Source organism: Dendrobates tinctorius, unplaced genomic scaffold, assembly GCF_039654945.1.
Source record: "Dendrobates tinctorius isolate UK_male_01 unplaced genomic scaffold, ASM3965494v1 ptg000020l, whole genome shotgun sequence".
Classification (NCBI taxonomy): domain Eukaryota; kingdom Metazoa; phylum Chordata; class Amphibia; order Anura; family Dendrobatidae; genus Dendrobates; species Dendrobates tinctorius.
The window spans coordinates 17,062,291-17,088,513 of NW_027361688.1; the positions used below are offsets into that span (position 1 = coordinate 17,062,291).

The window sequence follows — 26,223 nt, forward strand, 5'->3', positions numbered from 1 at the left end:
ACTGGGGGCTTCCTTTACAATAGAGATCTGTAGTTGATGGAGAAATTTTTGGTAGTTGTCCCTTCTTATTAAAACGCTTGAAAATTACAGTCTTTAATAACCCCACTAAAATACAAAAAAAATAAAATAAAAAACAATGGAAACATTCCAGTAACTTACCATCGATTGGTGATGACCCCATTTCTTGTCTGACATGTTTCAAAAGATCTGGAATAGAATATAATATGAACATTTTCAGTAAAATGTACAAAAAGTAAAATAATTTAAAAAAGTAACAATTACACTAAAAGTTCTTAAAAATCTACTAAAACCATAAGAATAAAGGCCCTCAAAAGCTAAAGTTGGCTGAACTCGCTAATATCGGCAGTATTGGTTGATGGTCTAATGTGTATGGGGGCCTCCTAACTATCCCCCCGACACATGATGTTGGTTGAAATAAGGATCCAGCAGGATGGATTTCCAATGACAGATCCTTTTTCTCCGGGGGAAATAGGTTGCCGAAGAAGGAGTCTGGATGAGGCTCCTTCATAAAAAACAAAGGAACCACACATTCTTGTGCATGGGAAAGTCGGGAGAGACTCTGGCGACTATCTAATGTGTATGGGGGGCATAAGAAAACGTTCAACTAAGTGAAGTATATTCAGCAAAAATTGCCACCAAGGACTCTCCTAGTGCTAGTTTTGACCACCACACTCATTGTTGAGTAGGTCTTCACACTTGAGTCACAATGGTGACAAGTCTTCAAGGCTCATTCTAGAATTCAGGAAAAAGTAAGACCTTGGTCAAAAGTATATGGTGGAAACGTTCCCCCTGTTCATGTAGGAAGGTCTTATATGCCCCGAATGTGACAATCAAAATGTTGGTAAGTATGGCTTGGAATGTTTTGGACCACTCATGAGGAATGGAATTGGGGCAAGCATGAGCTGGAGCCTTCTAGTCCCCATGGGCTCATATATTTTTGCTCTATTAAAGACCAAAAAGATTATGGGCCAGTTGAGTCTCATGTAATATATTTTTTTTTGGGGGGGGGGAATTGACTGGTTTTTTTTTAATTTAAAAATATATTTTTTTATTTTTCTATTCATTACATGTTGATTTTCAAAACTATCCATCCAAAAAAACATTTTTATTTATTTTTATATTGTGGTTCAAATAGAAACTTTCATTTCATAACGTTTTTGGCTTATTAGTCTGATGTCATGAGGGACTTTTATGGCCATAACCAAATTCAGTTATATAGGATTTTTACCTGCCTCTTTAAATAAGACAAGCGGCCACAAATAGAGACTGTCGCTAGGGAAACTTTACAGCTTTATCATCAAGTCAAGGTTTATATTGGTTTTGTGGGGTATTTCTAAGAAGAAGAGGATATATTAACGACACCCGTTGTGGCAAAATGTGGAAGGAAGTTTTAGAGTTGGTAATGTTCTATTTAAAGGATGGACGGAGCTTCAAAAGTCACTTTTCTAATAGTCAAACAAAGAGAAACTGGAAACTCAAAGTAATCAAAAACTTTTCAGAAACAACCTAAAACCATGGTTAAAAATTGAAAATTGTACTTCCTTTGTTTGGGTTCTAAGGGGTAACATTTCTCCATGTGGAGAGTGACATGCTTGACATGCCAAGGTTGGAGACTTATAGGTCTCCTCTGGGAAAGTAAATATGCAAATAGCCTCTTCAGAAGACTTCAAGAAGACTTGAACTCTAGTGCCACCAACCCTTTAATCAACCTTGACACATGACTTATGATAGAAGCCAAACTAGAGGCTCAATTTGCAGAAACATGTTTCGGAGTGTTGCCCCTCCTCAGCACAAAGCATGAGATCTGATTTCGCTGTATGCGAGGCCTCTGCCCGGAGTCTACGGAACAATATTTCTCCTTGTGGAGAGTAACATGCCTGACATATCAAGGTAAGGAGACTAATAGGCCATGCAATGCTCCTCTGGGCAATTAAATATAGAAATTGCCTTCTTCCAATAGGTGACAGAGTTCAAGTCCTTTTCCTCTCTCAAGAGGCAATGACAATATTTACTTTCTTAGAAGTGCATTGCACAGCCTATAAATCTCCATACAACAGCATGTCACTCTGTACAAGAAGAAACGTTACCTCTTAGACTCCAATGATATAGTGTTATAGTACACCTGGCTATACAGTGACACTTAATGTGTTCGATTTCAAGGGACATTTATGTTTTTATAAATTAAACTATTTTTTTTTTATCTGGCAAAATGTGATTTTGGCAGGGGATTTTAGAAACATGTTTTGTGGGGTTTTTTTGCAATATTTATTGGTCCTCCAAGGGGATTTCAACATGTGAACATATAATTGCATTGGTAATACACTACACTACTAATGTAGTGCAGTGCAGTAAAACGACCTTTCACTATAAAACTGCCAGGTAGCCTTGTAGACCCAACCAGAGGTGTGATCTGGTAGACTCTAGTGTTTGGAGCACTCTCCCTCTGTCAAACTTTAATGTGAAGCTGTTACTAATGACAGTCGCTTATGTGGGTTTAAACTGCTGGGGTTGGTGGAAACACTGATCCTGGCAGTTACAGAAAGATTTCTGATGTGTATATTTTATGATGTGTATATCAGTCAAGCTGTACTGTGCAATCAGGATATAGCCATCATTTAGTACAAAGTAACACATGCTCATGACAGACATATACATCATAGAATGTTAGGGCATTACAGTCTACCTGTCCTTTACACAAAATATTTGGATTTCATTGCCCATATGATAAAACAGCACATACCAGAGTCCAGAAACTGTCCCTAATCTCCAGCTCTGCAACTTGCTATCCAGTCTTTATCAATGGGCCTTTCTTCGTCATCAGCATTCTACCAGCACAATAGGAGCTAGAACTGTCTTACCCTCACTTCACAGCAAGCACTGCTTCTGGCATTGTCAAATGAATTGCCTGAACTGAATGCTTCCCTGTCTGTTATGCTGTTATACAGTTTGACAGATAAGAGGGCGAAAAAGACCAGTGCCCATTTCCTGTAGAGACAAAGACCTGCCCCAACTTCTTGTAGAGAGGCAAGACCCACCTCTACTTCCAGTAGAGAGGCAAGACCCACCTCTACTTCCAGTAGAGAGGCAAGACCCACCTCTACTTCCAGTAGAGAGGCAAGAGCCACCCCCACTCTCTGTTGAAAGACATAGACTCGCCTTAACTTCCTACAGAGTGACAAAGACTGAGCCCCACTTAATGTAGAGTGGCAAAGACCTCACTTCCTGTTGAGAGATATAGACACGCCCTCACTTCCTGTTGAGAATTATAGACACGCCCTCACTTCCTGTTAAGAACTATAGATGCACCCTCACTTCCTGTTGATAATTATAGACACGCCCTTGCTTCCTGTTGATAATTATAGACACGCCCTTGCTTCCTGTTGAGAATTATAGACATGCCCTCACTTCTTGTTGAGATAGATACGCCCTCACTTCCTCTTGAGAATTATAGACATGCCCTTGCTTCCTGTTGAGAATTATAGACATGCCCTTGCTTCCTGTTGAGAATTATAGACATGCCCTCTCTTCTTGTTGAGATAGATACACCCTCACTTCCTGTTGAGAATTATAGACATGCCCTTGCTTCTTGTTGAGATAGATATGCCCTCACTTCCTGTTGAGAATTATAGACATGCCCTTGCTTCCTCTTGAGAATTAGAGACACGCCATCGCTTCCTGTTGAGAAATATAGATTCACCCTCACTTCCTATAGAGAGAGAAAGACTCGCCCCCACTTCCTGTAGAGGGTCAAAGATCAGCGCTCACTTCCTGTTGAGATATAGACCCATCCTCACTTCTGATAGAGAGACATAGACTTGATCCCACTTCCTGTAGAGGGGCATAGACCCACTGTCACTTTCTTTTGAGAGAAAGACCCACCCTCACTTACTATAAAGATATAGACCCACACTCACTTTCTGTAGATAGACAAAGACTCCCCCTCCATTTCCAGGAGAGGGGCACAGATCTACCCTCACTTCCTGTTGAGAGATATAGACCCGCCTTCACTTCCTATAGAGTGACACAAAGACTTGACCCCACTTCTTGAAGAGGGGCATAGACCCGCCTTCACATTCTGTTGCACGAAAGGCCCACCCTTACTTCCTGTTGATAGACAAAGCCCCGCCCCCACTTCCTTTAGGTGAACTCCACCACTAGAGGAGGTTTACACTTGGCAGTAAACAGGGGGCAGAAAGTTTCAGAGATGGGAGTCACCTATTGGCTGTCACTTTGGAGTTATTTTTCTAGGGTTAGACACAATTTGTAAATTAAACAATTTGCAGATAATGTGACAAATAAACAATCAAATGAGATCAAGATATCCGAACGTTCAGGGCTATTTAACACTTGCTGCCACGTTCCCTTATAGTTTACAGATGATCAGTGGGATTCTCAACAGCGGGTCCATAAAGGTGGACAATCCCTTTGACTTTATCAGTATGTACTATACTGTACTGAATACCTTTTATAAATGATTTGCATCACATGAATGCATTTTTGACCTCCAAAGCTTCTTTTCCGTCTCCAGTCTCCACAACAGAGGGGTAGAACAAATTTCAAAGTGAGAGTGTGAATTTCTTCTGGTAGTGGGACATGTTGTAACTCCACATTGCACATATTAGTATCCACATGTAATGACTACACCCAGCTTTTATTTCCTAATACACGTAGCGTAACATGCTAAATATCCCATGCCAACTATGAACACAAACAAAGGAATGGGCACTGCTAAAAAAAGCCGGTCTACAGCAAAGTGAGGTCTCAGATAGATGAAATCTGCATCCATGTTGCATTTATTGTATGATAAGAGCTGATCCGCTAGACAGAAATACTAAAAAAAACTATTAAAAAAAAGGTTCTCCAGTTTCTAAAACCCATTTTCATATACACTTAGTTTGATATATTCCTCTGCTCAGGATCCTCATATCCTGGTTAATGTGTTGAGCAGCTACAAAGACCATCACTCGTTCTGGAGGACCCGTCTTGTCATGTAATACATGGACAACCCATTGATTTGAATGTGGTGCTGCAGGGATAATTAATACCTACTGCCAGACTTCCCCACAGATTACAGCTAATTGGTCGGTCGCTTGGCCCAGGGCGTTTACTTTGTTACAGAATTTTTGGTATTGGAACCATCTGAGAAGTAGTAATTGTCCAAAGTGGAGAACTCTTTAAGATCCTGTCCCTAAAAGAGTACTTCTACAAACTTGGTTCTCAAGATTAAAAAACTCTGTAGAGCAACATCCTTCCGCTAAAAACAAAGGATAGACAAGACGACAAAAAAATGGAGAAACCATCGTAGACTGCTACAATAGAAAGTTCTCAAATCACTGAGACAGGTAAGAAACTTTTGAATATTTAATTGGAAAGGTGACTTTATGAACCAAGATGGTCCACACATGGGCCTGTTATTGGGCCTGACAAACGCTCATTGATTTCTTATAAGTCAGAAGCCACAAGATTCAATTGCACATCATTCTAGCGATCAGGTTGGTTTTTTTCATGTGTTTTGTCCTACACATTTCACACAATTGCTTTAGATTGTGTTATTATTAAAATAGAGACAGGAAAGCTGAAAATTACTCCAAAAACATTGATTGGTCAAAAGGCTTCAGATGAAATTAAAGATATTTGGGTAGTTAGAAAAATCCAATGTCAACATATCTCATGGTGGTTGGTATGATCATCTCAGTATCCAGTACACTCCACTTTTCTTAAGCAGAACGGCCCAATATTTTCCACTTTCTCCATCCCAAAAAAGGTGGCATTACCTTCTGATTGTTCCCCGATCATTGTTTAGCAGTTGATAAGAACAAAAATCAGAGCCCTAAGCAGATGTGTACAGCCTATGGGAAAGAAGGATGGACCCAACTTGTGCAAGAGGATGGACCTAACGTGCGCTAGAGGATGGACCAAATGTGTGCTAGAAAATGAACCAAATGTGAGATAGAAGATTGACCTGACCTGCGCTAGAGGATTGACCAAACCTGCAATAGAGGATGGAACAAACGTGAACTAGAATATGAACCAAATGCGCGCTAGAGGATCGACCTGATGTGCGCTAGAGGATGGACCTGACGTGCGCTAGAGGATGGACCTGACGTGCGCTAGAGGATGGACCTGACGTGCGTTAGAGGATGGACCTGGCGTGCGTTAGATGATGGACCTGGCGTGCGTTAGAGGTTGGACCTGGCGTGTGTTAGAGGATGGACCTGGCGTGCGTTAGAGGATGGACCTGGCGTGCGTTAGAGGATGGACCAGGCGTGCGTTAGAGGATGGACTTGGTGTGTGTTAGAGGATGGACCTGGCGTGCGATAGAGGATGGACCTGGCGTGCGTTAGATGATGGACTTGGCGTGCGTTAGAGGATGGACCTGGCGTGCGTTAGAGGATGGACCTGGCATGCGTTAGAGGATGGACCTGGCGTGCGTTAGAGGATGGACCTGGCGTGCGTTAGAGGATGGACCTGGCGTGTGTTAGAGGATGGACCTGGCGTGCGTTAGAGGATGGACCTGGCGTGCGTTAGAGGATGGACCAGACGTGCGTTAGAGGATGGACCTCCTGCACTAGGGGATGGGCATAACCTTTGTTAGAGGATGGGCCGGACCTGCACTAGAAGATGGACCTAACGTACGCTAAAACATGGACCGAACTTGCTTTAGAGGATGGACCAAGCATGAGCTAGATGATTGACCTATCCTGCGCTACAGGATAGATCTAACCTGCGCTAGAGGATGAACAAAACGTGCGCTAAAGGATGCAACTAACCTGTTCTAAGCTGATGCTCATGGGTGACATTGCAAGAGCATGGTCACGTTGGTACTATAGGTACTGTGTGAAATACAATACAATTAACCAGTTAATTATTTATGACAGTTGTTTATGCCCCTGCTTTTAGAATTATCTAAGACAGACATTATTTAAGGTTTTAAAGCTGGATGGAAATGCCAGACTAAGTGTCTATGAGAAGTGAGCTCAGCATGTCTTCATTGCCTGACTTCAGCCTCATCTTCCTGTTCAGAAGATAAGAACATAGGGAAATGTGAGAAGGATGCGACTTTTGTTATGAAATGTCTCAGAGTGCTTGTCAGAACTTTCTTGCCGATGAAGACATGGAGATTTGATTGAAATTATATTTTCAGATGTCGTCAAACATTTCCCATCTGGATCAGCTGTCTACAGCTGCTCTCCTAGCTGAGAGGGTGGGAGGAAGAGGATGATGGTGATCCTTAGAAATGTCACTTCCTTGTGTCCTTGTCTGACCTTGTCAGAATAGTATGACTGCTGGATACAATTGAAGAGGTTCTCTGCCTAAATTGATTTTTTCCTTCCCTGTTGTCTAGGTTTCAGCAGAACAGTTGAGTCAAAATGGTTGTGAAGAATACATTGTCAAAAAACTGCATCCTTTTAGGTTATTCAGGTAATAAATCCATGTCAACCAACTTGGTCTCAGAATACTCAGGTATTCAGTTTAAGGTTAAATTGATGATGTGAGCAGAAAATGGTTGAGGCAAAATTTATAAATTTATATGAATCTATTAGAAATTTCCATTTCCGAGTGAGAAAACAACATCAATGCTGTCAAGTGGGAACTCAATAGATGCCACCAAGGAAGAGGCCACCAAGTTCAATACTAGCTAAATCTCCAAGGTCACTGGATTTTTCTGATAAGAGTTCCAGCCATGAATTGTGTCTGGTATTGTAGAGTTGGTGCAATGGACTTGGACTATCGGTGACATCAGTAATCTGTGGTCACCGGGCTAGAGCCCGGTGAATCGTCTTCTACCTTCTGGCATTTATGGCTCTACTTTTGATTAGCTGGCCTGGTGGAATGGCACAAGTGAGTAATTCTATGCCAGTTAATGAAAAAAAGAGCTTCAGATGATGCCTGGTAAGAGAGGGTTCTTCAAGCTCCAGTCCATCAACCACAGTTTACTAACATGGCCAATGGACCAGGGCCATCGCACCAACTCTACAATACCAGAATCGATTTGCACCAACTCTACTTGTTAGCAAAGGTGACTGAGGTGCAATACCATACATGACCTGTGACCAGGTGTGGGACTGTTTTTGGAAGAAGAAAAATAAATGTTATTCTTATCTGGCTAACCTCTTTAACTTTGAATTGTAATTGCAATATCGTAGACATATTATTTTACAAAATTTTTCTATTTGTAAGGGCGTCATCAGAACTTGTGGCCAAATGAAAACTTTAGCAACTTTTATGGCAATTTGGTATCAAATGAAAAAAAAAATTCACAAAACAAAAATCACAATCAAATGGATGTTTCCTCCTCAATAAACCCACATAAAAAGAATACTTCTTAGAAACAGTAGAGAAGTTTCCACGAACAGGATGAAAATGAATTTTATGCTGGAGATATGTACGTTCTCAATAATTACGAGAAGGCACCACCCAACTGTCCTTGACACTGTTTCTATTATTTTATGAAAAAGAATAAAAAACTTCCCTTCGGAAGGCCAAGAGTTTTACATAGCTGTCATCCAAATCCATCAATTAAACCTGAGTCGGACATGCAAGTGTTCCGTAAAGGGAGAGTGAAGTAAGGCCTCTTTCACACATCAGTTTTTTGCCTTCAGGCGCGATCCGGCTTTTTTTTGTAAAACCGGATCCGGCAAAATGCAATGCCGGATCCAGTTTTTCCCCATTGACTTGCATTAGCGCCGGATCGTGCCGGATGGCATTGCGTTTCATCCGTTTTTTGCCGGATCCGGCAACTTGTCTCATTCCGGCGTCTGGAAAAAACGGCTACTGTAACGTTTTTTGTCTCCGGCGAAAAAGCCGGAAGCGCCGGATCCGGCGCTTCCAGCTTTTTGCTACAATGAAAGTCTATGGGCGCCGGAATGCGCCGGATCCAGAAAAAGACGGATCCAGCCACCGGATCCGGTTTTTTTAAGTCTGCGCATGCTCAGATCCAATTGGCCAGCCCCCAGGAACAGATATAACCTGCTAGACGGATCCAGCAAAAAAACGGATCCGTTTCTACAGTTCTCCAAAATTTATGCCGGATCAGTTTTTTCTAAAAATAGCCGGATCCTGCCTGACGGCAAAAAACTGATGTGTGAAAGTAGCCTAAGGCACGGCCTCACATCTCCGAAAGGGGAATTACTTTCTTAAGAACAAAAACAATGGCCATGTTGAAACTCAGTGGCCTTGTCCATCTTTCCCTCGATAATCACCATCATCAATGGAAACTCAAAGCACCTCCATACACATTAATGGTCAACCAATCCCACCAAAATTGATTAGCTTGGACATCCAAGCAATGATCTAAAAAAAAAATATCTAAGGTTTTACATTTTTTTGGGCTAAGTCACATTAGATATAAAATCAGGGAACTGCATATAATACCCTATTACAAGTGGCAATATAAAGTTGGTCAATCTGGGCAATGGAAGGGTGGTGTTATGGACCAGGATATTGGAACTTTTTGAGTTTAAACATTTTTTATTGAGGGAATTGATGTCTTACCCCATTAGTAAAATCTTCAAAGAATAAGGGGCTAGCTGGACCTAAGAACATTGAAGAACTTGGGAACATAATAGAGGTAATGAATAGAGATGAGAAGATCACTGTGCGTATCCACAGTCTACGGTCCAGGTCAATAGTATCTGGCCTTTGCAAGGGCTGCATGAATTTCCTTATTTCAGGGGATCCCATGTTTGGCTGAAAATGAGCCAAGCTGGCAAGCTGTCACCTATGCCCAAAGATAATGTTGCACCAGGCTGCTGAATCAAACACCATGCCAGGGAACCCGGAAGCTCAGGGAATTTGTGCAGTTCCTGTCCATGACCAGATACTGCTGATCTGGACCATGGACCAGCGTTGTGCAAATTTATCTGCTCATCTCTAGTGATGAAAAAAATTGCAGAAAAAACTTGGCACGTTAAAAGTTTTCGGTCCACATCCGGACCTTTATCAGAACTGGTATGAGAAGATTGGGTTTTATGTCTTGTTATGGATCTCCTGTTATCTACGAAAAATCCAGGGAGAAATTCAAGTAGCCTGGATGCCTGGTGGAGCTAGCATGAGGCAGCGCGTGGAAGCAGGCGAACGTGGTCACAGAGGGTGAGCAATGCATGCCCAGCAGGCTCTTCCGGTTTATATCATGTGTTTTTTCTACAATTTGTACTACGGGTTAGATACCCTACTTGAGCACCACCGTTTTTGTGATCGTATGAGTGCCGCGTCTGTGTCTTCTTGCATCTCTAGTAAAGAACATATAGTATATGTGAATTGGGTTGAATCATTGGCATTAGAGAATCACTGATAATGCAAAAAGTGCTTAGAAACTATTCAAATTGCAGTTTAGGAAAAAAAAAAAAGAGGACAAGAACCCTAGTGCCACCTGTCCTAGAAGTCAATTTAGAACCTTTTAAAAGGGCCTTGCCACCACATGACTTAGGATAAGAAGTCAAATCATAAGCTCCATTTCATTTGCAGACTTGTGTTTCAGGGTGTTTGCCACTCATCAGTACAAAGCAAGGTGAGAGGACTTTTTATTCTTATATAAAGTGCCAAGTCTGCGTAGGGAGACTTATAGGCAATGCAGTGCTCCCATGGGAATCTAAATATGCAAGTAGATTCTGCAGGAGGAGGAGGATACTAACCCTAGTGCCACCAAATAGAAGTAACAATCCTAAAAGTCAATATCAACCTTTTAGATTTTCCGGGGAACACTGCTTTGCCTATAAGTCTCCCTACACCTATTTGGTGCTCTTCACAAGGAGAAACTTTACCCCTTTTAAGTACATTGATGAATGTTTTCAACTACTTGGTCCTCCCGGAATGCACTTTATAAAGCTCAGAAGCATAACGTGATTTTATGATGAGTTTGAGAATTTGTTCTGGATATGGTCTGATGATCAACCGTATATTTCCTTTTGGTAAGAAAAATGAATTCATGTGTACTCAGATACCCTGCCAGAAATGAAATATTTACTCTTCATCAGGCCCACCAGACTGGACCCTTAAAGTACCAGAGTGGACTAAATGTTCTTCAGAAGGACTAACTTTGGAGCCAATAGTGCACTTTAGAGCAGAAGACCTTCCAAATTAAGAGAAATGATGTTGCGGTGGGGTGGAGGGGAGACAGATGTTGAATTTTAACGCCCTATCCTTTTGTTCTCTTCGGTGTGATGTTGGAGGTGTCTGATGTCCGATAACTTAATTCTCCTCACTGAGAACATATGCTTAATGAAGATGAGTGTGGTTGTTTATGTTGAGGTCGGAAGAGACAGCTATCGAGCAAACAAGTCTTCAGATGATAGTTAGCAAAGGTGTATAGATCTTAAGGAACCCAACAATGGCAACGTCGTTAAACAATGGTACAAACATATTTGAGTTCCTGCTTAGCACACAATGAGAAAAACTAAATTAGGGAGTGTGAAGAATTCTTAAATTAGTAATACAATAGGAAACTCTGGTTTTTCCTTTTAAAATTTGACCTCTGGGCATTTTTCTTCAGTCTCATCATCCTGTTTACCCAGAGGGAGAACAGGATATGTACTTTGTACATAATTACATATCCTCTTATAAACCCGACTTTGCTTGAGCTCCACTGATCTTTGGCTATCTGATTGTATGGTGACCACCACTGTTCTTTGGATTGCAGTGGTGGTCATCATAGTAGGCCAGTCTTTGCTCATGATATGTATATTTCCTTACAAGAACCATCATGGACACCTTTATCAACGGGAAGAATCTTGTTCCTATAAAACTGTAAACTATTTTTCTAAGCAAAAGTCAAAAATGTAGATGTAGTTGTCCCCAGTAAGTGTCTCGGCATCTGATATTGGCTTTGTAATGCTGACACATCGGCATTTAGCAGCTCTGCCCATTTAGATGGACTCCTATCGAAGTGATATCGGCACCATAGCCAATGCCAGACACGTGAGATGTATTTGAGACTCGTCAATGGACCTGGGGTCTAAGAGGGAACAACCCTTTTAACTACCAACATTACAAGGAATGGGTGACACCTCCATTTTTCAACTGTGGAGATCCAGTGCTGTCACCAGGTATATTGGAAAACCAATGAGCTTGGCAACAGTAGAAAAACATGTCCACCAAGCCCAGTACTGAAGTGATGGTTTCCTTCTGATACACATTTTTCTTTAAGGGAACCAGTCAGCAGGTTTTACCTCTATATATCCACCATCCTACCTCCATTCGCAACCTTAAAAAAATATCCATAGCAAAATGGTGACACAAGTGTCTACTGGGCATTTCCGGATACTCTAAGTGTCCTGGTTAATTTTGGTCAAGGGGAGGAGTCCGATGGCATAAATTTTAAATAAATGTCACTCAAAATGGTGTAAAATAAGAAAAGTGATACTTGACTGATCCCCCTCTTCTCAGATTCCAACGTTCTCCACAGTTCCTGGTAGTCTATGTTCTTTCAGATGCGTTTGGACCAACATATGACCTCACAACAGTGAGGTGTTCGTCATGGGTGCAGAAATCGACTAGCTGCAGTGGTCACAAGGTAGCAAGAAGTACAACAGTGTCACGCCGCGCTCAACAGGAGGCGGGACTTTGGTCCCGACTTCATTTCTTCCGGAGCCGCGGCCGCTCCGGGGGTCCCGTCAGGTGCGCACGCGCACTTCTCGTACCCAGGTTTCCATCTCCTTCATGTCTTGTTTGCGCTTGCGCGCTCCTGTCGGTTCAGTCTCCAGGTCGGTCCTCTCTATGGTAAAGGAGGACCTGACCCGGGAGCTGTAGTGGTCATGAGCTATCAGGCTAGGGGACCTGACCCGGAAGCTGTACTGGTCATGTTTTATATCAGACTACCTCCCCCTATGGGAGGTGCCTGATTATTGTTGTGCTTCCTGGCTTGGTCTGCTGTGTCCCTGCCTGGCTGTGCGCTGTATTCAGGTCCTGTACTCTGTATTGTACTCTATTGTGCCTCCTGGCACACGTTCTGAATCTTCACTTTGTTTCATGCTCAGTTGTGCCTCCTGGCACACTCTCTGATCCTGTGCTCTGTCTCTTGCTCAGTCGTGCCTCCTGGCACTCACTCTGTCCCTGTGCTCATACACCTCCTGGCACGACTGCTGCTCAATTCAGTACTCTGTCCTGCTCCTTGCACGCGTCCTGCTTTGCTCACCTCCGGACGTACTAATCGCTACACGCCATACGTGCTTACGTGTACCCGTCTTGCACTATCCTGTAGTTAGCGCACTTCCGTGTTTTCACCTGTGTTCCCTAGTATCCTGTACCTTCCTTCAGTCACACTCACCCGTGTCTCCTGTGAGTTGGCCGCCTGGTGCCAGCAGTCGTGGTACCTCATCCCCTGGGGCTTGCTCCTGACACTCCCTGTATAGGGGGTGGTCCTCATTAGGTCAGCTCACCCTGGGAGGGTTGGTGCCATGACCCAGAGGGTCCACTCCAGGAGTCGTCACAAACATTAGAGAAAGCGGAAGGAGATCTCAGAAGAGTTGGAAAGCACGCAGCAGGGGATAGGTAAAGTGAGTATTGTTTCTTTTATTATTATACACCGAACTGTGTGGATGCCATACTTGACAAGATGTCTGACTTTACCAGGACAATCTTGAGATCCTGACTTTAACAGAGGCCGATCATAGGTAAGCCATGCTCAAAAGAGGGAATTTTGAGTGGGTTCTTGGGGATGATTCTTAAATGCCCTGATTTTTATATTGTGAATTTAGATGCATATGAGCTGTCAAGATGCCACCGGACATTACAGTATATTAAAGAGGCTCTGTCACCAGATCAAAAAGTAAGTTTCTGCTCTTATTTTATCCCCGCTGATCCCCTGAGTATTCTGCGGTTTGTTTTTTATAAATCTCCCCTACGGTTCCAAAGATATGACAATTTTATTTAAAAGGGGGCGTGGCAACCTAAAGACACGCCCCAGAGGATCCTGCTAGTATAAAAAGACCCTTAGCTCTAAAACCGTATGGCGCATTTGTAAAAAATAAAATAACACACACTCAGGGAAGCAGCTGTAATAACATAAGTGGAAAAATTGGACACTTTTGATCTTGTAACAGGCTCTCTTTAAATGTAAGCAAAGTTGCAACTGAATAAAACAGCACTAAAAATATCTCCCAAATTATGTTACCAATTTTTGAATCTTTTGTAGCTAACCAAACTCTTCCTAGAAATTACCGTTCAGCATTGAGACTTTGACATTAACTGTATTTTCTGCTCCTCTAAACTCCACATACATTTCTGCTTTCCGCCACTTATGTGTTTGTATGCATGCACTGTACAGGCAGGGCTGCCCTTCCATACATGCGGAGCAGCTCCAGGAAGATGACATAATCTGATCTGTTTGTGAACAAAAATGAAGGGAAAATTAATTCCTTTCACATTTTTTCGCTCCAATATGGGAAGAGACGCGGCTTTGTGCAGCCTTTAGTTATGCAATGATGTCATGACCGCCCTCTAGTGGTCCACAGTGGAAAACACATTGCTAAAAATGGTTTTCTATACAATGTGCAATAAGCAACAAAAGTGTAAAGAAAAATCCACAACAGCCCCGACTGCAACCTACTGCTGTGGTTTTACCCGGACATCAGTAAGAAATATCACTGCACCCTTTATAAATATATTATTTTCCTTAGGTACCCATGAATATCGAGGAGCATACGGTTCTTCTAGCTCTGCTATATCCAAATCTCCATTACTGCTTCTCAGCTCTGCTACATCCAAGTCTCCACTACCGCAATACTGCTGCTCAGCTCTGCTATATCAAATTTTCCACTATTCTAGTAGTTATTCAGCTCTGCTACATCCAAATCCACTACTCCAGTACCACTGCTCAGCTCTGCTACATCCATGTCTCACTACTATGGTACCACTGCTCAGCTCTGCTGTACCCTGACACTACACTACTCCAGTAATGCTGCTCAGGTCTGCTGCATCCAAGTATCCACTACCCAATTCAGCTGCTCAGCTCTGCTACATCCCTTTCTCAGCTATTCCAATACCACTGCTGCTCAGCTCAGCTACATCCAAGTCTCCACTGATGCTTCTCAACTCTGTGGCACCCAAGTCTCCACTACTCCAGTACTGCTGCATAGCTCTTCTAGGTCCAAGACCCCACTACTCCAGTACTACTGCTGAGCTCTGCTGCATCCAAGTCTCCAATACTGCTACTCAGCTCTGCTACATCCAAGATCCCACTACTTCACGACTCCTGCTCAGCTCTGCTATATTGAAATCTCCTCTTCTGCTACATCAAAGTCTCCATTACTTCAGCATTGCTACACGCGGGTGTCTGCAATATCCACGTGTAATGTGAAGTATTCCGTGCCACTACTGTGGAGGTGCGCAAGTAGGTTACCCAAACCACAATGTGAAATAATAAAACGTGGCACTCAGCTCGTGGGTATCTTTGTTCGGAAAATTTTATTTTGCAGCCTGTAAACGTTTCGGCCTGACATGGGCCTTCATCAAAGTCTACGACCCGATGAGGAGCGGTAACGCCGAAAAAGTGCTGTCTACCTCGGAGAGTCTCTGGTGTGCAGATGCCTTTGGTCTAGAGAACCGTCTTCCTTCGAGAAGGGCGCTAATTTGTACATTTTTCCCCATGGATTATTGCCCTACTAATTGGATCTCTGCGAGGTTAATCAGTACTTTTCCCGAGCAGGTACTTGAGGTACTATGCATTTTTATTTAGCGGTGGAAGGGTCTGAAACAAACGCTACTCGAGTCCAACTGTTAAAATTAGAAAGCGAATTAATTTGTGGATCAAGAGAAATCTCAAACTTTCTAATACAAATAAATCAGCACAGCCAACACGGGAGAAAACACAAGGGACGAGCCACAACAGGAGGACAAAGAAGGGAAGTCTGCCATGATGCAGAAGGAAGCAAAGTAAAGCCAAAAGGGAGGACCAAACCTTCCATTTGAAATTTGCTAAATTTATACAGTCCGCAATCCAGTGTTGTAAATAGAATCATATGTGCCCGGGTGCAAAATTTGTACTGTGGCCCCCGCACCAGCATGTTGGTCAGATCTATGGGCTCCTGTAATAATGTCCTCAGTCCTGGCCACTATCCTGTAATAATTTCACCCATCTTGTAATAATGTCCACTATCCTGGGGCTCCTTCCTGTTACAATATCCCCCATCCTGGGCCGCTTCCTGTAAGAGTGTCCCCCATCCTGGACACCTTTTCTGTTATAATGTCCTCGATCCTGTAATGTTCTTTATCATGGCCCCTTCCTGTAATAATGTCCCCCATTCTGAGTCCCATCTTGTAATAATACCCACTATCCTGGCTCCTTCCTATTACAATATCCCCCATCCTGGATGCTTTCTATTAATAATATCCCTCATGCTGGACACCTTTTTTGTTATAATGTCCTCGATCCTGCAATGATCCTTATCATGGCCCCTTCCTGTAATAATGTCCTCCATCCTGGGCCTCTTCCTGCAATAATGTCCTCCATTCTGGGCCACTTCCTGTAATAATGTCCTCCATCCTGGGCCCCTTCCTGCAATAATGTCCTCCATTCTGGGCCACTTCCTGTAATAATATCCTCCATCCTAGGCCACTTCCTGTAATAATGTCCTCCATCCTGGGCCACTTCCTGTAATAATGTCCTCCATCCTAGGCCACTTCCTGTAATAATGTCCTCCATCCTGGGCCACTTCCTGTAATAATGTCCTCCATCCTAGGCCACTTCCTGTATTACTGTCCTCCATCCTAGGCCACTTCCTGTAATAATGTCCTCCATCCTGGGCCACTTCCTGTAATAATGTCCTTCATCCTGTAATAATGTACCCTGTCTGGTAACAATGTCCACCATAATGTAATAATGTCTCCCATCCTGGGCACCTTACTGTTGTAATATCCTCCATTCTGTAATGTTCCTAATGATGGCTCCTTCCTGTTATAATATCCCCTATCCTGGGCCCCTTCCTGTAATGTTGTCACCCATCCTAAGCCCCTTCCTATTATAATGTCCTCCCTCCTGTAATGTTCCTCATCATGGCTCCTTTCTGCTGTAATGTCCACCATGCTGGTTCCCTTCCTGTAATAATGTCCCCCATCTTCTATTAACATCCACCACAATGTAATATTGTCCCCCATCCTGGGCTCCATCTTGTAACAATGTCCCCTATCCTGGCTCCTTCCGGTTACAATATCCCCCATCTTGGGCCCCTTCCTGTTGTAATGTCCTGAATCCTGTAATAATGTCCACCATCCTGTAATAAAATCCCTCATCCTGGGCCCTTTATGTAATAATGTTCCCTCTCTCTGCACTTTCCACAAACATATTTAATCACAAAAACAAACAATTCTCACCTTTCCTCGCTCCTATGGCGGAACAGCACCCTCTCCCTCATCCGTAGCCAGCGTGGAGGGACGGGCAGCACATGGCAGCGACATAATGGGCTGCCCACGATGGGCACACCGACGTCAACTGCCGACCTCTGATAATAAGCCAACGGCCACTATAACTATTGTGGAGCTGGAGCCGGCGGATCTCTGTGTCATAATACATATAAGCTGAAGGTGTGTTTAAGGATCAATATTCAGCTCACAGCGGGTCTCCTGAGTCCACGGACCTGGTCATGGTTGTACCCTCTGTGATAGATAGATAATAGACAGATAGATAGATAAATAGATAGATAATATATAGATAACAGATAGATAGATAATAGATAGATAGATAATAGATAGATAATAGATAGATAGATAGATAGATAATAGATAGATAGATAATAGATAGATAGATAGATAATAGATAGATAGATGATAGATAAATAATATATAGATAATAGATAGATAACAGATAGATAGATAATAGATAGATAGATAGGTAATAGATAGATAATAGATAGATAGATAGATAGATAGGTGATAGATAGATAAATAATAGATAATAGATAGATCGATAGATAGATGATAGATAAATAATAGATAGATAGATAAATAATAGATGATAGATAGATAGATAGATAGATAATAGATGGATAATAGATAGATGATAGATAGATAAATAATAGATAGATAGATAATAGATAGATAGATAGATAATAGATAGATAATAAATACAGTATATAGAATATGATCCAGAGTCTTTGATTCAAGAACAAATGAATGATTTTGAGCTTGTGCTCAGGACTGCTGTGCCAGAGCGAGCACTACTGCCACCCACTGGTACATCCGCATACAGCAGGTAGGATTATTACCATTCTCACTAGTGATGGTGGGTATTATGGAGCTTTTTCAAGTGAAGTTGAAGCTGATGAAATTCTAATTACATTGTTAGAAGCATCAGCTCCAGTGAAATGGTTGTTTTCATCTTCCCTTTGGCATAAGAGAGAATCTTAGAGAAACATTTTCTTAAAACTCTGTATAGTGGAATTTATTTTATTATTATATATTATTATTTTTGGACATGTATGAATAAATACCCAATCACTACAACAATATCAGTTTGTATCAGTTTGTTGGTTCCACCTCATTTACCCACCACTAGAGGAAGCTCACTGCATACAGATTTTGAATTGATTTCAATGTATACACTGTATGCAGTGAGCTCCCCCTTGTGGAGAATGGATATAACTATGTCTACACAAATGGAAATTAGGAAGGTAATTTGGAGAGGTTATGACCTATGCATTAAGATGTTAAACTAAAATGCTTCTTTTAATTTGGTCAATTAAATATATGCATCCCCATCTGCTATATCTTATAAATGACCTTTAAAAAATAAAAGTTTTACCAAGCATCGAGAACGAGAACTACTATCAATGTGATTTATTCTTGTTATAGTAATGACCTTTATTTGATTACAGCACAAATCTTGGCAATCTACATAAAGAATTTCAGATATTTTTCCACCGTGATGATTGTTTTGCATGTAGAAATATTTAAGAAGCTGTTACAACAGGTTGAAAACTTGGCAGATTTTCATTGGGTGGATACAAATAATAGGTTTGAGTTAAAAGTATAAAACATTTATTGTTTCGTTGTCAATCAACGTCACACAATTTTAGACTGTTTTTTTCCATTAATTGTCGAATTTCAGATTCTTTATTAGGATTAATTGCGTAATTGTTAACCCCTTATGTAATTGTTAGGAGGCTGTTCATCGGGATTACCCTTATCCATATTCCCCTATTATGGCTGTCAGAGCGGTCGACCCCTCTATGAGCCAGAGAAGAGCGCTGATAATGAGCACAGTCTCTGCCCATTCATGAGTTACATTGTTGCCATCATCTAATGGAAAGGTCTGACTGTCTGTAGCTTTTAACCACTCTCTCTCAGGGTTCGTGGGAGCTACCATTGTCCGAAATGAGAGAGGAAGACCCTTCTCTTTACCTGAATGCAAAACCACAAAGTACTCTTCTGTACCTCCTCTAAGCACTGATACAGGTGTTTATAAACACATTTGTTTTATGTATGACCATATATAAATATTGTGAAAAAAAAAAAAAACGTCGTCTACGTACCGCCTCCAGTTGGATTTTTTTCCATGTCATATTTTGTATTACGGAATTGATAGAAACATGCCCAATCAGTAAGAATAACATGTTCTACTGCATGAACTTGGCCTAGAAAAGCTTAGATAGGTCAATTTTACCAAATTATAGACATATGTATGTAGCTAAAAGGCATTAATTAAAGTGGTACACTGTGCCAAGAAACAAAGCAGCCTAACATCAGCAGAAGATTTTTGCAGAATTCCATGTCAGAACGAGATTTAATTTGTGCCGGTTGTGAAATGATGATAGCGAGCATCTACATGGTGGTTCTGTCAATTCTAAATTATTGGATGTTTGCCTAAACATTCCTGCTAAATATCCATTTTTGAATATATATCACCCTGGATCCAATGAACCATGAGCAATAACACCACAGAATAACTCTTGGTTGTACATTATCCATGAATTTTTAGGTAACCACCAAGCATATAAACAGTATCCTCTGTTCTGTGAAGCCACAACTATCCATTGAAGGGGTAATCAGGCTTCACTCAGTTCCACATGGGGAGGTGCGTGGGACTGGGGATGTAGTGTCTATAGATAGCTACTTATGAAAGGCCGATATTGTGAACCTGTCCTATGAGAAGATGTTTGAAGATGCTTGAGATAAAAGCCATATCAGAATTTCTGTTTGCAGACATGTGTTTCGGGGTGACTGCCCCTCCTCAGTGCAATGCAATGATTTGATTTGGCTGTAGGAGAGGTCTCTGACTAGGGTCGAAGAGGTAATGACACGCCAGTGTAAGGAGTCTTATAGGCCATGTAAAGCTCCTCTGGGAAATTAAATATGCAAATTGCCTCTTCAGAATTGTTACTTCCAGTAGGAGGCACTAGCCTTCACGCACTCTTCCTAACTGGCAATTTACAGATGTATTTTTCCAGTGGAGTATTGCATGGCCTATAAGTCTCCTTACACTGGCACATCAGGCATTTTACTCTGCATAAGAAGGAATGTTATCCCTTAGACCTAACTCTGAAATACATAGTTTGAAAACATACAGACACACTGCATAAACATCTCAGGATCTATCAAGACACACGAAAACGTAAGGAAGGTCAAAGCTGGAGATAACAGGCAGCAGGGAGCAACCAGCTCCCTGGGTTTTTTTGGTATGCTATGAGGACTGCCATAATATTTAGGGTACAAGGTTACGTCCAGCCTGTGCCAAAAAGGGGCTGACCCCAGAATCCACTTTTTCGTGGCGAGTAATTTTTGGAACATGACTAGTAACGACCCATTTAAGCCCCCTACCTACCTAGCATGGAGGTAAAAACTGAATATTAAGTCCTTCGCAACCCCCCAGGGCAAAGGAGGCAACCACAATGAGCTAGATACTGCGCAACTGAAAGGTTTAAGGTTTTATTTTATTTCTTTGCTTTTTTGTACTTTCTTTTGATTTCTTTCCAGTATATGATTTTCACAAACAATGACAATTCCATTGAAATACAGGAAATCTATTTTAGATAGGAATGTTTGGATCCTGTGTCTGATTTCTTTTAGATTACAGCGTGTCATTGCTCCAGGATATGGTTTCAGAATACCAGTCCCATATATTACATAAACTTATGATATGGTCATCTTAAAAAAAAAAAAATATATATATATATATATATATAAAGAAAAGGACAAACAGAAATGAAATGATATCGCAGTGAATAAATCCTAATGGTTCATTATAGGTCACCGACATGGCATCTTCTGAGCTCACGAGACATTAATGATATCACTAATAGTGATGAGCGAACGTGGTCTGAAAAGGTGTTATCTATACATGCTCGGGAGCGAAACGAGTGACATCGGTGCGCTCAAAAAATATGTCTGAGTCCCCGCGGCTGCATATCTCGCAGCTGTTCGACATCTGCAACACATACAGGGATTGTTTGAGGATACATTCTATGTGATCACTATGAGTCAGTGACATCACTGAGGATACATTCTATGTGATCACTATGAGTCAGTGACATCACTAAGGAAACATTCTATGTGATCACTATGAGTCAGTGACATCACTGAGGATACATTCTATGTGATCACTATGAGTCAGTGACATCACTGAGGATACATTCTATGTGATCACTATGAGTCAGTGACATCACTGAGGATACATTCTATGTGATCACTATGAGTCAGTGACATCACGGAGGATACATTCTATGTGATCACTATGAGTCAGTGACATCACGGAGGATACATTCTATGTGATCACTATGAGTCAGTGACATCACTGAGGATACATTCTATGTGATCACTACGAGTCAGTGACATCACAGAGGATACATTCTATGAGATCACTATGAGTCAGTGACATCACTGAGGATACATTCTATGAGATCACTATGAGTCAGTGACATCACTGAGGATACATTCTATGTGATCACTATGAGTCAGTGACATCACGGAGGATACATTCTATGTGATCACTATGAGTCAGTGACATCACTGAGGATACATTCTATGAGATCACTATGAGTCAGTGACATCACTGAGGATACATTCTATGAGATCACTATGAGTCAGTGACATCACTGAGGATACATTCTATGAGATCACTATGAGTCAGTGACATCACTGAGGATACATTCTATGAGATCACTATGAGTCAGTGACATCACAGAGGATACATTCTATGTGATCACTATGAGTCAGTGACATCACTGAGGATACATTCTATGAGATCACTATGAGTCAGTGACATCACGGAGGATACATTCTATGTGATCACTATGAGTCAGTGACATCACAGAGGATACATTCTATGAGATCACTATGAGTCAGTGACATCACTGAGGATACATTCTATGTGATCACTATGAGTCAGTGACATCACGGAGGATACATTCTATGTGATCACTATGAGTCAGTGACATCACAGAGGATACATTCTATGAGATCACTATGAGTCAGTGACATCACTGAGGATACATTCTATGTGATCACTATGAGTCAGTGACATCACTGAGGATACATTCTATGTGATCACTATGAGTCAATGACATCGCTGAGGATACATTCTATGAGATCACTATGAGTCAGTGACATCACAGAGGATACATTCTATGAGATCACTATGAGTCAGTAACATCACTGAGGATACTGTCATGTCGGACGCTGTTCACACCACAGCATCCGGCAGGCAGAGGTAGTTCCACCTCCAGCCACTATAGCCTCAGTGGCGCCGGCCTGATCTTCAGGCTCTTGGGGGTTAATCCTGCTGGAGACCAGGTTGGATGGTTAGTCACGCCCACGGTCTTTAAATAGTCATGCTGGCCTATGGGCGTCGCCGATTATAGCTTGTGTTTCATACCAAGTGGTTCCGGTCTGGAGTGGAGGTGTTCAAGAGAGAGAGATTCATATCTGGTGTCGTATGATCCGTCGTTATCCTTTCTCCTTCCCATATTTGTGTTTAGTTGTGCCCTGTTCACATTACTGTTTATTCCTGTGTGTGTGCGGCGCAGTGCAGTTTAAGTTCTCCCTGTCTGTCATTATTTGTGTGGGAGCTTTGGTGGTGACTTCTCACTGGGTGGAGGGTGGAGGGTTAAGTGCAGGGCTGAGCAGGAGATAAGGAAAGGTCGGAGGCTCAGGCATTTGCACCTTCAGCAAAAACCCTGGGTTGAGGGTCAGACAGGGTTTCCCCTAGTAAAGGGACACCACAGGGGCCCCGGGTATTTCAGCCTTAGTTGAACTAAGCCCCCGTGACATTATAATCGGCCCACATTTTTTCAGGAGTCCATGGATCCATTAGATTCCATAACCCGCCAGTTGGCGGCGCTGTCCATACAGGTCTCCGAGTTGAATGGGGCAGTTCAGCAGCAGGGCCTGGTAGTAGCAAAGGTGCAAACGGCATCTGCAGGTATCGGTGCAGAGCCGAAGTTTCCGCTGCCAGAACGATTTTCAGGCGATCGCAGCAAATTTGTCGTATTTCGGGAGGCCTGCAAATTATACTTCCGCATGCGGCCAATATCCTCAGGTAATGAGGCCCAGCGAGTAGGGCTGGTGTTGTCATTACTGAGTGGTGACCCCCAAGCATGGGCATTTTCCTTACCACCTGACTCTGCTACATTTCATTCGGTCGATAATGTTTTTTCTGCCCTCGGGCTCATTTACGATGACCCTGACCGACTGGCTCTAGCGGAATCTAAAATCCGCGCCCTCCGCCAGGGGGAGCGCTTGGCAGAAGACTATTGTTCGGAATTTCGCCGCTGGGCTGTAGACACACAGTGGAATGACCCAGCGCTGCGGAGCCAGTTTATTCATGGGGTATCAGGGAGGGTGAAACAAGCCCTCCTGATGTATGAGACTCCGGCATCATTGGAGTCTGCCATGAGTTTGGTGATACGTATTGATCGCCGTTTTCGTCAGGGGGCACAGGAGACGCTACCTCTGGGGGAAAACAGAGGTGCAGGTGTGGTTGAAGTAGATGAGTCCCCTGAACCTATGCAGATTGCTGGCGTGGCACAGGTTCAGCCTCGCGCTCCGGGAGTCCGGAAGTCCGGAGCATGTTTCTACTGTGGTAAAGGAGGTCATTATGTTAACGTTTGCCCGGTACTACCTAAGAGGGTCAAACCGGCGGAAAACTGTTAAGCTCAGAGGGTATGGAGGAGACCCAACTGAGCGTATGCATATCCTCCATGATGGTATCTCAATGTATGCTCCCTGCCAAGGTTATTGTCGCCGGCAGAGAGCTACCTATATCAGTGTTTGTGGATAGCGGTTCCGCCACTAATCTCATAGACGAGGAGTTTGCACACACCGCCGGGTTTAAGATTGAAAAACTTCCTCACCCCATACAGGTGGTGACCATTAATGCTGTTCCCCTCCCTCAAGGGGAGATTACTGAGTTTGTGGCAGAGGTGAAACTCCACATTGGGGTCCTACATTCTGAGTCGGTTACATGTAGGGTCCTCCGTAATCTCCCAGCTCAAATGGTCCTGGGTTTTCCATGGCTGTCCAGGCACAACCCGGTAATTGATTGGAAAACTCAGGACATAGTACAATGGAGTGGTTTCTGCCAAGACAATTGCTTGGCCACATGTGTGTCCGCCGTGACGCCCAGCCTGCCGGAGGCTTTGCAGGATTTCGCGGATGTTTTCTCTGAGAAGGGTTGCTCAGAACTGCCTCCACATAGAGCCTATGACTGTGCTATTAGGTTAAAACCCGAGGCCAAATTACCTAAGGCCAGGATGTTTAATATTTCTGGTCCTGAGAGACAAGCTCTGAAAGACTACATCGCGGAGAGTCTGAGCAAAGGTCACATCCGGCCTTCGTCCTCGCCTGTAGCCGCGGGGTTTTTCTTCATTAAGAAGAAAGATGGGGGGTTACGCCCGTGTCTGGATTTCCGAGAGTTAAACCAGATTACTATCCGTGATCCCTACCCAATGCCGTTGATCCCGGATTTGTTCAACCAGGTAGCGGGGGCAAAATGGTTTTCCAAGCTGGACCTCAGGGGGGCGTATAACCTCATAAGGGTCCGTCAGGGGGATGAGTGGAAGACGGCGTTTAACACTCCTGAGGGTCATTTTGAGAGTCTGGTTATGCCGTTTGGGTTGACCACCGCGCCTGCCGTTTTCCAACATTTTATTAATGATGTCTTTGCTCATGTCCTGGGGAGATTTGTGATTGTATACCTGGATGATATCCTCATTTATTCTAGCGATCGGGACACTCATTTGCAGCATGTTAGGCAGGTGTTACAGTTGCTCCGGGAGAACCAGCTCTATGCTAAGCTGGAAAAATGTTTATTTTTTGTCCAGGAGTTGCCCTTTTTGGGATATATTGTGTCCGCAGCTGGTTTTAAAATGGACACCGCTAAGGTGCAAGCGGTGTTGCAATGGGAGAGGCCGGAGAGTCTGAAAGCACTCCAGCGGTTCCTTGGGTTTGCGAATTATTATAGGAAATTTATAAAACACTTTTCGACTGTCGCCAAACCGCTCACGGACATGACAAAAAAGGGTGCCGATCTGGCGAACTGGCCTGAGGTGGCTATACGTGCATTTGAGCGTCTGAAGAATAGTTTTGCTTCAGCCCCCATTCTGGTGCAACCAGACGTGTCTAAACCTTTTGTGGTAGAGGTTGATGCGTCGGAGGTGGGAGTGGGGGCAGTACTGTCTCAAGGCTCGTCCTTGAGCGAGATGCATCCTTGCGCCTACTTCTCCAAGAAGTTGTCGCCGGCCGAACGGAATTATGATATCGGCAACAGGGAGTTGTTGGCCATCAAGCTGGCTTTTGAGGAATGGCGACACTTCTTGGAGGGGGCGGCTCACCAGGTCACAGTTATCACCGACCATAAGAATCTGCTCTACCTGGAGTCGGCCAAGCGTCTGTCTCCTAGGCAGGCTCGCTGGGCATTGTTTTTTACTCGTTTCAATTTTCTTGTGACGTACCGTCCCGGGGCTAAAAACACCAAGGCGGATGCTTTGTCTAGGTGTTTTCCGGGGGGAGAACCTCGGGAAGAGCCGGTACCCATCCTCCAGAAAGGGGTAGTGGTCTCGGCTCTCACGACTGAGGTAGAGGCGGAGATTGCCGAGGCCCAAGAGGAGGTACCACCAGGACTTCCCGCCAACAAATCATTTGTACCCCTGCATCTTCGGCCTAAGGTGTTGAAGGAACACCACGATTCGGTACTGGCTGGTCACCCAGGGGTGAAGGGCACCTTAGAGCTGGTATCGCGTCGTTTCTGGTGGCCCAAAATCCGGCAGGACGTGGTCT

The 26,223-nt window shown here is 43.1% G+C and overlaps 1 protein-coding gene across 1 annotated transcript in view; it reads right to left on the reverse strand.

Annotated features, from left to right (window-relative positions):
* Window positions 1–26,223, reverse strand: part of CCND2 (cyclin D2) — a 574,109-nt gene that overhangs the window by 329,582 nt on the left and 218,304 nt on the right. The window contains exon 3 of the mRNA XM_073567801.1: window positions 160–207. The gene's annotated coding sequence lies outside the window, so the exon portion shown is untranslated. The remainder of the gene's footprint in view (window positions 1–159; window positions 208–26,223) is intronic.